Source organism: Orcinus orca, chromosome 14, assembly GCF_937001465.1.
Source record: "Orcinus orca chromosome 14, mOrcOrc1.1, whole genome shotgun sequence".
Classification (NCBI taxonomy): Eukaryota; Metazoa; Chordata; class Mammalia; order Artiodactyla; family Delphinidae; genus Orcinus; species Orcinus orca.
In genome coordinates, this window is record NC_064572.1 from 45,054,442 (window position 1) to 45,068,737 (window position 14,296).

Consider the following 14,296-nt stretch of genomic DNA (forward strand, 5'->3'; position numbering starts at 1 on the left):
CAGCTCACTTCTAGAATAGCTTCAGACTACTGGGTACACTATCCTGTGTTCAGTAACCCATATGGATTTAGATATTTAATAATAAAGGTTATTTATCAAGATTCAAAAACAACTTAAAAGAAATAAGACTGAGGTAGAAGCAACCCATTAACAGATGCATGGATAAACAAAATGCGAGATATATAATATATATAATTTAATATAATTTTTTTTTTACTTTTTAAGGCTGAATAATGTTCACTGTATATATAGTGAACATTATTCATCCCTAAAAAGGAAGGAAATTCTAAGACATGCTACAACATGAGTGATTCTAGAGGATGTTACATTGATATAAGCCAGTGTAGGGGTTCAGGACAAGCCTCCCCCAAATGTGCCACTTTTGCATGAGGATTTTTCTGAGCTAAAGGCAATAGACACCTTGCAGGTTCAAGAGAAACTACTGCCCCACTAACCATCTAAGTAGTATTAAATTGAGGATTCTTCCCAGAGAAGAGTTATTACCAGAGATAAATTTTATTTAAGTGACCCCGTTTATATGTCATGGTAAACATCTAATTACCAAACATATACTCTTATTCTTATCATCCTGTAAATGACTCTCCTGTCCTTGGAAGCCCCAAGGACACCAACATTATTGCTCTACGACTTTTCACTCACATTTTGCTTTTTCCCCAGTTTATTTTAGTAACTTGTATAGATCTTGTTCCTCTGCTAGATTATCTGAAGGTAGAAGCTTCAAATGTACCTCCTGGTACATTTGAGGGACTTACCATTTTATTAGTTTGCCCAGGCTGCCATAACAAAATACTTAGGTTGCCATAACAAAATACTGGGTTGCTTAAACAACAGAAATTTATTTTCTCACAATTCTGGAGGCTAGAAGTCTGAGATCAAGGCATTGGCTGGATTGGTTTCTTCTGAAGCCTCTCTCTTTGGCTTGTAGATATGGCTGTCTTCTCCCTGTGTCTTCATGTGGTCTTCCCTCTAAGCATATCTATGTCCTAATCTCCTCTTCTTATGAGGACACCAGTCACAATGGATTAGAGCCCAGCCTAATGATGACCTCATTTTACTTTAATTACCTCTTTAAAGCCCCTACCTCTAATACAGTCACTTTCTGAGGTACTGGGGCTTAGGATTTCAACATATGAATTTGAGGGTAACACAGTTCAACCCATAACACCATCTTATCCCCAAATGTTCCCCCTACAGCTTGCCACGGTGCCTAAAATTTCACCCTGTGTTTGCCTCTACACACAGACGCTCAGGCCTCTTAACCAATTGGCTCTCAAAGCTCTTCAGAGCTGCCCATGGTGATCCTTTCCAGTGCCATCCCCTACCTCCCCTAAAATAAGTCTTTGGGGTAACTCTCCTGCTCCCTTGAGGGGTTGCCTCCCCTCTCACCAGCGATGCCATAGAAGTGCTGTACACTTCTGCTTTCACCTCATATGTTTAAACTGCCCGCTGCCGCCTCTGAGTTCCTGGAAGTCAGGGGCACATTCATCATGGTTCGTGGCCCCTCGGTTTCTTTTGAAACACAGAGTTTGAAGAATTTCACACGATGTAAGTCCCATTACACCAAAGTAGCATCTATGACTTGCTGTCCTAGCATCCTTGTCACAGATGTGTGACCTCAGTTCCACAATCAGACACATGGAGCAGGACCTCCTTACAGAGGATGCCTGGAAACTGCCATCACACAGAGTCCCCCAGGAACGATGGCGGGAGTGGATGCTGCTCCTAGGGCAAGGGTGTCCAGAGTCCAGTGTGCAGTGTCAGTGGCATGAGCGGCAGTGACTATGACCAGAGGCAGTGAGGTCTTGCTGGAGCAGTGAGGTTTGGGGAGTCTATCTGGCCTCATGGCAACCAAGCCTATGTGTCTGGCCTTCCACAAAGCCTATGAGCTGCCTGACATCTTTAATAAATTCCTTTCCTGCTCCCACAGACTACAGCAGGTTTGTTGTTTGCAACTAAGAACTTTGTGACCAAGTTAGTGACCATAACTTATTCCTGTCCATGTTCCTCCCAATGACTGACCCAGTGCCTGGCACTGAGCAGCCATGCAGGATAGAATCACACCTGGTAAAGAAGATGTGGCACATATATACAATAGAATATTACTCAGCCATTAAAACAGTGAGGGCTTCCCTGGTGGCGCAGTGGTTGAGAGTCTGCCCACCGATGCAGGGGACATGGGTTCGTGCCCCGGTCCGGGAAGATCCCACATGCCGCGGAGCGGCTGGGCCCGTGAGCCATGGCCACTGAGCCTGCATGTCCGGAGCCTGTGCTCCGCAATAGGAGAGGCCACAGCAGTGAGAGGCCCACGTACCACAAAAAAACAAACAAAAAAAGTACTAAAAGTAAAGTCAGATCAGGTCACTCCTGCAGCGGCTTCTCATCCTGCTCAGAGCCCAGGCTGGAGTCCTTCAGGGCCTGTCAGCTCCTCCATGACCCTTGCCCCTCGCCCCTCTAGCCTTGTCTTCCCTACAGGCCACTCCCAGGCTCCATCCTGCTGGCCTCACTCTCCTTGCTAACCCCCAGACACCTCCAGATCTTTGCCCAGATGTCACCTTCTTAGGAGGTCCTTCCCTGAGTGACTACAGACCATCTCACCCATAGGCCTGTCCTCACGCTCCCCTCCTCCCCACCTTCCCTGCTTTATTTCTCTGCGAGGCACTGATCATTGCCCCACCTAAGACATAGTTACCTGTTTGTCTTGTCTGCCTCCCCCAGAAAGAATATCAGCTCCTTTACAGCTGGCAATTTAACTCTTTTGTTCATGGCTTTATTCCCAACACTCAGAAAAGTGCCCCCCACAGAGTAGGGCTCAACAATACGTGCTGAGGGATTGAATAACAAAAAAGTGCTTTCGCAATTCCTGACACCCAGCATGTCCTCTATAAATGGAGCCACAGCTGTGCTGCTGTGTTGTATAAACCGAGAATGGTGATAACAGCCACCAGGCCTGCCATGAGATTTAAATTAAACGATGTATGTGGAAGGGGGTGTAGAAACCGTAAAGTGCTATGCAAATAGGGGGTGAGAGTTTTTATTACAAGACTGTTTACTGATAAGCCTTTTACTCATTAGAGACTTTGTTCATTGTTTGGACCGATCCTTGGGTCTCAACAGAGCTCACAGCCTGTCACAGAATAACCACATACAGATTAGTTTGTCCCCAACAGTGTGCAAAGCTTCTGCTCCATGTTCTGCCTGTCCACCCTGCCGTCATAAATACTTGGCGAAGTGCATGCCTGCTCTCCACCTTGCCCCAGGAATGTGTGTCAGCCTCTTTCTCCACCCAAGTAACTACTGGCCTCTGGGGGCATTTGCCATGCCATCCCAGGCTCCAACTATCCAGAGAGAAAATATTTCATTACTCTCCTTTGAAATGGACTTTCAAGGCAAGGAGTGTTGTGCCAGCATATTTAATATTGCTGTAGTTAAAAAGGACAATGTGAAGACACTGTCGGGGAAGCTGGCTTGCTTGGCAGACAGGTCTTTATGGAGAGTTATGTCCTGCTGGGGTTGCAGTGTTCTAGGCTGTGAAGCTCTGCAGAGAAAGTTGGGTCTCTGGACAAACCCATTGCATGTTCTGATCTGTGAACACACAGGCTTGTACCAAACTCCCAAGAAGCCCATATACGAATGATGACCTAACAAGGTCCTTTATCACACTGGGAAGCGCAAAAGGGAAAAGGAACTACACATGTGGGGAGGCTGCCCTGCGGCAACACTCCAGTGGTCCAGTCAGAGGGGTTCCCTGTGAGGTCTCTAAGTATCCCTACTCTGCAGATGAGGACAGAAGGCCCTCTCACTATCCCACAGCTTGTAAATGGGAGTACCTGGAATGGAACTCAGATCTGCTGGCTCCCAACCTCACTCTCTCCTGTATATCACTGCATCTGTTGGCCACAGTCTCTTCCTTTAGAAAATGCAGCCTGGGGAGCTGGGTGAGTGCAGAATCAGAGCAAGGAGATTTAGTGTAGAGGCTAAGACAGAAGTAGGTTCTAATCCAAGTTCTGCCTCCAAAACATGGGGCAAATTTCTTAACATCTCTGATCCTTATTTTCCTCATTTATTAAGTAGGTATGATGATCTCCACCTCAAAGGACTGGCCTGAAAAAATAATGAGCAATGTGTCTAAAGTGTTCAACCCAGTGCCAGATAAAGGGTGATGTCATCTTTTTTATTACGGAAGTATAGTTAATGTACAATATTATGTTAGTTTCAGGTGTACAACATAGTAATTCAACATTTAAATACATTACAAAACAATCACTACAATAAGTCTAGTAACCATCTGTCTCCATACAGTTATTACAGTTTTATTGACCATATTCCTTATGTTGTATATTACATCCCTTTGATTTATTTTATAACTGAAAGTTTGTAATTCTTAATCCCTTTCACCTGTTTCATCCAAGCCCCCACCTCCCTCCCCTCTGGTAACCACTGGTCATTTCTCTGTATCTATGAGTCTGTTTTCTTTTCCTTTGTTCATTTGTTTTGCTTTTTCATATATTCCACATATAAGTGAAATAATATGGTACTGGTCTTTCTCTGACTTATTTCACTTAGCGTAATACCCTCTAGATCCATCCATGTTGTTGCAAATGGCAAGATTTCATTCTTTTTCATGGCTGAGTAATATTCCATCATATACCACATCTTTTTTATCCATTCATCTATCAATGGACACTTAGGTTGCTTCCATATCTTGGCTATTGTAAATAATGCAGCAATGAACAGAGAGGTATATATATCCTTTTGAGTTAATGTTTTCATTTTATTCAGGTAAATACTCAGAACTGGAATTATGGGATTGTATGGTAGTTCTATTTTTAATTTTTGGGGGAACCTCCACACTCTTTTCCATAGTCACTGCACCAATTTACATTTCCATCAACAGTGCACAAGGGTTTCCTTTTCTCCACATCCTCATCGATGCTTCTTATATGTTGCCTTTATGATGATAGCCATTCCGACAGGTGTAAGGTGATTTCTCATTGTGGTTTTGATTTGCATTTCCCTGATGATTAGTTGAGCCTCTTTTCATGTGGCTGTAGGCATCGGTATGTCTTCTTTGGAAGCTTTTGCACAGCAAAGGAAACCATCAACAAAACAAAAAGGCAGCCTACTGAATGGGAGAAGATAGTTGCAAACAATACATCCTATAATGGTTAATGTCCAAAATATATAAAGCTCTTAAGCAACTCAATTACAAAAAACCAAACAATCTGATTTAAAAATGGGCAGAGGATCTGAGCAGACATTTTTCCAAAGAAGACATACAAGCGGCCAACAGACACATGTCATAGTTTTTAATAAATGCTGGTGCCACCAAGCAACAGCAGCTTGCCACATCCTTCTCCCCTGGGAATCTGGTGGCCAACGCCTTCTCTACTCTGGGAAGTGTCAGTGATGCCCTGCCCAGTTCTCTCTCTGTAATGTCCCATATGCCTTAAGCTGGGGATGCTTCCACGAGCCACAAGCATGAAGCCACACTTTTACTGGGAACTCACCCATCCCATCATGTGGTCTGTAGCTGGTGATTCTGGAGAAGAGAAGAGATGGAAGCAGCTACCTTCTATAGGTGGGTGATCTCTGTACACATAGGCTTTTACTTGCTAATTTCCTCTCAGAGGTAGCCTCAACTTCACATTTTATGAGATATCTCATAGTGAAATCTCATTATATGTGCTGGGTAAACACCTTTTCTGTGAGGTAAAAACCTTACTTCCCTATAGTTTGGTTCTTTTCTGTAATTTCACAGATGGGCCTTTGAGAAAAGGTGGGTAAAGTATTGGCACATGCAAGAGTTTTGATGTATTTGTTTGATAAATATTGGCTGAGTGCCTGTTTAATGTCTTCTGACTGTACAGCAAACACTTTAAGTCTTAATCCAGGATTATCTTATTTTCGGAGATACAAGTTTCTTTAACTTAACCCAGGGGGATTCATGTTTGCCAAACTGATAAATGGCTGGGGACTTCCCTGATGGTTCAGTGGTTAGGAATCAGCCTGCCAATGCAGGGGACACAGGTTCGAGCCCTGGTCTGGGAAGATCCCACGTGCCCGTGCGCCACAACTGCTGAGACTACACTCTAGAGCCTGCGAGCCACAGCTGCTGAAGCCCGTGTGCCTAGAGCCCGTGCTCTGCAACAAGAGAAGCCACTGCAATGAGAAGCCCGCACACTGCAACAAAGAGTAGCCCCCGCTTGCCGCAACGAAAGCCCGCATGCAGCAACAAAGACCCAACACAGCCAAAAATAAATAAATAAGAAATTGATAGATGGCTGGCCTTTTAACTAAATTAACATAGATTCCTGCCTGGAATGGGAGAGAGATGTTGCAAAAAGAAAAAAAAAAGCAACCACTGCTGGCTCTTTATGGGTATCCCAGTCAATTTTACAAGTGAGCCTTTAAAATGTTTCATTGTAACAAACTGTATTGTATCTGTTAAACAGAAACTGTTGTAATGAGCAGAACTAGAGGGACCCTCCAAGGATTGTGTGCTTTGACTTTATGGACAAGGACTGAGACTGGGGGAGTCCAGTGACTAGCTAGTGAATTGCACAGTTCAATGTCAGAGGGAGATGGCTAGAGTCTCAGGCGGCAGAGCAAAGGACAGATGAAGAATGAAAGTGGGTCACCTCAGGTCTATCTGAAGCATAGGAATAATAGGACCAGCCTGCTTATCTCCCAGGGTGATCATGAAGACTGAGGGAACTGACAGATGGCAAGGAATAAATATAAAACACCCTATAAACTAGGCTTTTCTTGCTATAATCATAGCAAAGAATGTTCAGGACTTCCTGGTGGACAACTATTGGTCTAATTTTTAATCTCTTGGGATGAGCCATCTTTGAAGTGGGAAATATTGCTTTGCCAGCAGAAGCTCAGTCCTGCTGACATTTGATTGAGCAGGTGGTAATGGGAGAGAATATGCCATCCTCTATCACCACCTAAAACCTGATAGGCTGTTTTAAGATGGCCTTGGGAAACCAGGCTTTGAAATAGAGTCTCCATAATAGACATTGTTCCTGTAGATAATTTCTCATGGAGCCTATAGAGCCAGATAAGAATGATCAAGGCACATTTCCCGCTCAGTCTCAGCCACAGTCTTGTGTCTTCTAAGTTGCTTTTTCTGGGAATTTGGGCTACTGTGGTAAGAGGTGTGACCTCATCTGACTGCAGTTTGCGATACAAAGGAGGATGGACTCCAATGAGATGTCAGCCAGAGTGAGGTCCTCAGCACCCCACCTTCCACTGTGCCCACCCTAGCCCCACCTGGGGATCAGCCTTACAAGGCCCAAGCCCCAGATCTGCCCCACGGGCTGCTCAGCGTCCATAGAATCATACAGCCCTCTGTTGAGGCTGCTGCAGGGTGGGCTGCCCAGGATCAGGGTGGCCCCCACTCACCAGTCTTCAAGCTGATTACTTGTCTCCCATCTGTCACCCCTCCAATCCTTCTCCAGAGCCTTTCCAAACTGTCTGCACTTCTCTTAAACCTCCCACCCACCTGTGCCTCCTTCACACCCAGAAGATAATCTCACCTCTTATCTCACAGCCAACAGATGTGAGAACTGCTGCACTCACCCCTACACATTGACCTGCACCTTCTCCTATTCCTTCTCCTCTCCCTCCAGGTCCCTTTTCTGTACCACACTTGCCATCTATATTCCACACCCCCAACAGACACATGCCTTCCCAGGGACTTCCTCCAGCCTCCCTGGTGACAGGCAGGCTTGAAGGGGCAGATGGAAAAGTATCCAGCACGCGAGAATTGCCGAGTTCCCAGCCAGGGAAAGCGTGATCCTCACCAAAGAGCCATCCTCCCCTGAAGGCCCACCCAGCCCCCTGTCAGTTTTTCACTTTAGAGTCTGATACCCCATGGCAGGACCAGTTTCTGCATTAGCCAGGATACTGTCAGAAGTGTTAGAAAAATGAACTCAAGTGAACGCAGGCAATGTTTTGGGTTCATGCGTTCAGTCCAGAGCTGAACTAGTTTCTGGATTTAGGGGCTCAGACTATGTCAGACCTTGTGATAGAGTTTTTACTCTCCAGAAACCAGAAAGATGGAGGCCAATGGTAGTCCATGTATTAATTTATGCCAAATTAATATTTCCATTTATTTCAATACAATAAGATGAATTCACTGCTGTATGCCGAAAGATGCAGCACAGGGTCTTTTACAATATCAGAGATGCTGTAGGGTGAACCCCTAACACTGGGCAAGGGTGGCAGCGGGACAGAGATTCTGTAGTTCCAAGGAAAGCTACAGTGACACTGTGAAGCCACCAGTAGAACAGCAAGAATGTCACAGGTGTGGGTTTCCTGAGCCATCCAGGTTCACTGTAAATGCCATCAGCCACATCTACCCTGGGTAAGTGTTGAAAGAATGTGCTCGAAGCTGACAAGCCAGGGCACCAGGAAAATTGCTGGTGAATAATCTTTTTTTTTTTTTTTTTTTTCTGTAAGGCAATTGGAATGCTTACCTAGAGGGGTGTGAAAACAACAGAAACAAATGAAACACTGACACAGAGATGGACCTAAGCAAACATGTCTGGGATTAACCACTGAGAACCTGAGAAGCAAAACCAGGTTTTGTTCCAGAGAAAGGGGAGACCCAGGCATCCTCAAGGAGGCTCAGAAGTCTCGTTTGTCAAGTGGATTAAAGGCTATTTGGTCAATGATTATGTGTTTACAGCTTAGAATGACTGTGCGAAGAACCCAGGAACCACTGCCTCCCTGACCTTGATGGGGGCTGTGCAAAGACTGCACCCTTTGTCAAGCTGATGCTTGCCTTCTTTTGAAGATAAGACGATGACAATAAGACTCTGTGGACAGATAGTTTGTTCCTTATTTCAGGATGGTAAGCAAAATGTTGAGCAACCAGCATGACTAACCACTGACCCACCAGTACAGTTGCCAGCAATGTGTCTGGGGGACCCTGCTCTGCCAGGTGTTACCTCTTCTATTTCTGTGTCTGGTGAGGTGTGGAGGGGTCGGGATACTCAGTATGGTGAGTGGAGGCACTCAGGAGTCTCAGGGCAGTGGCCAATGATCCCCCAGGACCCCTGAACTGATGCCCGTCAGCATTGCCAGCCCTGATGCTCTCTCATCATAGAGCACCTGCAAAGTAAATGTGGCCCCCAGAATCAGAGAAGAAAGTCAGCCAGCAACTCTCACAGTCTTGCTATGAGCAGAGTCTTCCAGAACCACCTGAGGATTGAGGGCTAAGAGGCAGGAGCAGAGCAGTAGCCAATACATCAGCCCTCTTATAACTGCTTACATGCATTCCCTCATTGAGTTTTCACTGCAACACTACAAAACAGGCACTCTCACTCCAATTTCACTAGTGGCACAATTGAGGTTTAGAGGGATGGAGAAATCTATCTGGGGTTTTCAGGTGGTAAGAGGAGGCTGGATTTGTACCCAGGCCTGCTGACTCAAAGCCTGTGCTCCTTTTTAAAAAAAATTATTTTTTAAACCATTTTTTAAAATTGAAATATAATTTACAATGTTGTGTTAGCTTCAGGTGTACAGCAAAGTGATTCTGAAAAAGAATCTGATTTCTTTTTCAGATTCTTTTCCATTATACGTTATTATAAGATGTTGAGTATAGTTCCATGTGCCATACAGTAGGTCCTTGTTGTTTACCTATTTTATACATAGTAGTGTGTGTATGTTAGTCCCAAACTCCTAATTTATCCCTCTCCCCTTTCCCCTTTGGTAACCATAAGTTTGTTTTCTATGTCTGTGAGTCTATTTCTGTTTTGTAAATAAGTTCATTTGCATCATTTTTTTTAGATTCCACATATAACTGTCCTCCTTTTATGGACAGATGTTACATCCTTTTATGGACAGATGTTACATCCCTCACACACCTGCCTGAAGGGCCTGCAGCAGCTGGATTCAAGCAAAAAGAACTAAGCACCACTGAACCAGAGCACCAGGATGGCAGCTGCCACCTGGATGGGGTTTTCGGGCCAGGCGTGTCCACTGCCCTCCTCCTTTCCCTTCCTCCTCTCTTGACAATGAGTTTGAGCCTCCTGTGACCTTTGGCATCAGGAAATTCCAATAGATGCTAATCAGCCTAACAATTTAGGCCAGGGTTAACAACCCACATGTTTTTGTTTTTATTTTTATTTTTCAAACACCTTTCTTTATAGGCATTCACTAGGAAAATAAGTGTCTCTCAGACATGGTTAACTAACATTTGCCACGGAGGCAAAGGAGTAAAGGAGCGTACAGCTAATTCAGTATGTGACTTTGGGCAAATTGATCACCTTCCCCAGGTCTGAGATTCCTCTTTGGCAACTGAGGGAGAGCCCTCTCTAGGAGCGGCAAGCTCAAATGTTTCAGGGGCAAATCAGGCAATGTATCCAAGTGAAGTGGGTGTGGTGTTTAGATATTAAACACAAGGTAAGAAGAGCCTTCACTTTGAGTAAATTTACCTTCTCTGTTTCTCATGAAATGCGTTATCACTTCCAGTCTGTTTTGCTTTATCTCAGTTCTGACAGAGACATATGTGTAACAAGTAAGAGGGAACTGGGCGAGTGTGATGATAAGTGACTGCTGACACCCAGCCCAGTTTGGGAAGACAACAGGGATGGTGGGCTTCGTACTGGCCCAGGGAGTGTTAGTAACCCATGTCCAAAGGGCCAGCACAACTACACACCAGCTAACTGTTTTAAGACCTCAGTTATACCAGACAAGTAGGAAATCCAGGTTTTATGTGAAGTCTCCCGATTGTTAAATAATGGCCAAGATGCAGTTGATTTAAAATACCATCCAGGCTAAATAAAATGTCGGTGGGTTAAATCCCACTTAGGAGGTTTCGAGTTTGTGACCTCACTCCTAGATAATATCTAAGGCTCTGTCTGCCTGGGTTCTTTAGAAAGTAGAGAAAAAACGTTCATGTTAACATTTTGCTGGGAATACAATTCTAGGGAACCAAGAATGAGGGGAAATGAAAGTGAGGCAGGGAAGGAGGGAGTGAGGTAATGAGCTGGCCACAGCTTTGCCATAATGAAGCTGATTTCTCTGTCTTGTGGGACATCTTCAGAATCTGTATGGGGAATTCCCTGGCAGTCCAGTGGTTAGGACTCTGTGCTGTCATGGCTGAGGGCCTGGGTTCAACCCCTGGTTGGGGAACTAAGATCCCACAAGCCGCGTGATGCAGCCAAAAAAATAAAATTAAAAAAAAAAAAGAAAAAAAAAGAATCTGTATGAAAGTTTTTTGTCTTGGAAGTTTTGAGTAGAAGAGGCATGGAAGAGGGTGAGCAACATATCTGCTAGTTTCCTCCCATTTCCTTGCTCACTGGTCAAAGTCCACACATATTGGAGTTAATTCGAGAGTTAACTTATGGCTGCAACAACCATCTGCTCAGCAGCCACTGGGAAGGCCAGAGCCTCTGTGGGTAAACTCTTGCACCAACTGATGCTCACAGAAGTTAGGCTCCTACCCTCCCACAGAGATTGGGAGATGGAGACCCCATTCTTCTCGATTACATTTCAAAGGGATAGCTCCCAGGTCCTTGAGAAATAAATTCCTGGGTTACAGAAGATACATCTCAGAGAGACAGAGAAAGGATTCACAATTTACTTTAGTTTTCTAAAGTAAATGCTCTAAGAAAAGGCAGGTCAGGAGCCTGTGATCAGGTAGTGCCTGGAACAAACAGTAATTCTTTTGGCAGCATTGAGCTTTGTCAGGGAGGAACTTAAGGGGGCCAGGGTCACCATTCCAGGCATGCAGACTTATCAGAAACTATGCTAGTGTTTGTTCAAGTGTCTTGGTGTGGGACTGGACAAAATTGTTTGTGCTGAGAGTCTCAAGTTCTCATAGGTCACGACTGGAGGCTAGTCAAGAAGAGAGCTCAGAGGTAGCTGACTGAAGTTTGGTCAGGGAGAGAGTCTGTCAAGATAAAGCCACAGTAATCAAGACAGTGTGGTAGTAGCATAAGGATAGACATATAGGTCAATGAAATCGAATTGAGAGTTCAGAAATAACCCCTACATATGTGGCCAATTGATTTTGACATCTAGCAAATATTGACTAAGCTCTGATCGCAAACCAAGCATGGCACTACTTCCTGGGATTATTGAGATAGTTAATATATGGCCTCTCTTGGGTAACTCAGTTTTGTGAAGAGGAGATTTTTTGTTAAGGGATATAACAGAAATATAAGGAAAGTACCAAGCAGCTATCAATCTGCTTTCAGTTTTCCCACTTATAAAATGAGGAGTTTGGACGAAATCATTGTTCTAAAACTTTAAAGCACATAAGAATCACTTAAGGAATCTCTAAAAATACATATTCCTAGGACCCAACCCTGGAGAGTCTAATCTCATAGGTCTGGGGCCCAGGAATCTGCATTTTTAGCTAGACACCTCACTTGATTCTGATGCAGGAGGCCCAAGGAGCACATGTCAGAAATACTGGCCTGAAATATCTTTGATTTCTGATATTTTCTGATACTACTATTATTTGTAATGACACCACAGGCAATAACCATACAACCTTAAAAGTGCATACATTTACCTTTGGATATATTGTCAGAAGTATGTCCAAAATATAAGAACTAAAGTAATAATTGTAGCACTGTTTCTATTAGAAAGAGAGAGAATCTAAATACTCATCTATAGAGAACTAGTTAAATAATCTTTCATAATTATTACAAAAGACTACTACACAGCTGTTTTAAAAAATGAGGTAGTTATTTATCACTGATATAAAAAAAACTCCAAGTATACTTTTTTTTTTTTTTTGTGATACGCGGGCCTCTCACTGCTGTGGCCTCTCCCGCCGTGGAGCACAGGCTCCGGATGTGCAGCCTCAGCAGCCGTGGCTCACGGGTCCAGACGCTCCACGGCATGTGGGATCCTCCCGGACTGGGGCACGAACCCGTGTCCCCCGCATCGGCAGGCAGACTCTCAACCACTGCGCCACCAGGGAAGCCCCCAAGTATACTTTTAAGAGTGAAAAGCAAGATGCAAAACACTGTGTGTGGCAAATTATAGCCATAACTATATCCGTCCTTCTGCAAAGTAATCTTGTCTCCGCACCATCAAGAGTAAAGTCTTTTTCCCCCTCCCATTGAATCTGGGCCGGTTAAGCAACTTGCTTAGTCAGTGGAATCTGACAGCTGGAACAGTCTTGGACTTCCAAGGCTGGGTCATAAGAAACTGGGCAGCTTCTGCCTTGGTCTGTTAAAATGTTCACTCTTGAGATGCTCTTTCTCAGAACCCACTAGCCATCCCATGAGAAGCCCAAGCCTCATGAAGAGATCATATGCCAACATTCCCTTCTGTCAACTTAGTTGAGTTCCCAGGGGACTGAGTCTGCATGTCCAGCCCAGATCATCTGGGCTGACCTCCACTGTTATCTGATTGTAGCTGCGTGAATGACCACCCTCTCAAGAGGGAACCCCTCAGCTGAGCTCAGTTAACCCAAAGAATTGGGAGCGATAATAACAAACTCTCATTTTAAGCCACTAACTTTTGGAGTAGTTTGTTACACAGCAACAGATAACTGTAACACTGTGTATAATTCGATCCTATTTGCATACTTTTAAAAGATAAGGATTTAATGTGCTAATATACACATAAGAACATTTCTGGGAGTATCTCCAAGATAACCCCCCTGCCCCCGCAGTGCCCCCTGTTTCAGGAAATGGGGCCACTCAGTTGTGCAGGCCAAAGTACTTCAGCCCATTCTAGCCTCCTTTTGTTCTTTACCTTCCACATCCAATTCACAGGTAATCTCTGCTCACTCTATTTTCAGAATGTATCGCAAATCCAACCTCTTCTCACAGCCTAAGCCAAGTCTTCATAATCTTTGACCTGAGCTACGGTAATAGCCTCAAAACTGACCTCTGTGCTTCCACTCTCATCGTTAGCTGATTATTGTGCACATAGCACCAGAATGGACATTTAAGATATATATGATCAGTCAGTCACTTCTTTGATCCAGCCCTCCAATGGCTCTCCATTACACGCAGAGTGGTGTCCCAAGTACTTATCGTGTTCTGTTTGACCTGGCCCTCAGCTTGCTCTCCAGTCTCAGCTCCTACCACTTGTCCCCCTGATTACTCTGATCTGGCCACTTTGGTCTTCTTGCTATTCCTCAAACCAAGAAACCCCTCACATCTGAATTTTGTACTTGTGCTCTCCCTCTCTAGAATGATCTTCCCCCAGGTACTCTTAGGTTCATTCCTTCACTGCAGGTCATAGCTCAGAATAATCCTCTACTCTCGACACTCTCTTTTCTTCCATGCTGCTTTTT

The 14,296-nt window shown here is 44.4% G+C and overlaps 1 long non-coding RNA gene across 2 annotated transcripts in view; it reads right to left on the reverse strand.

Annotated features, from left to right (window-relative positions):
• Positions 1 to 2,390: 2,390 nt before the first annotated feature.
• LOC117197972 (uncharacterized) overlaps positions 2,391 to 14,296 on the reverse strand; it is a 29,928-nt gene continuing 18,022 nt past the window's right edge. The window contains exon 2 of one of the 2 annotated variants that reach the window (XR_007471462.1): positions 2,391 to 5,096. This is a non-coding gene — a long non-coding RNA (uncharacterized LOC117197972). Of the gene's footprint in view, positions 5,144 to 14,296 lie in introns of both variants that reach the window. The other variant, XR_007471463.1, reaches the window with a different exon arrangement.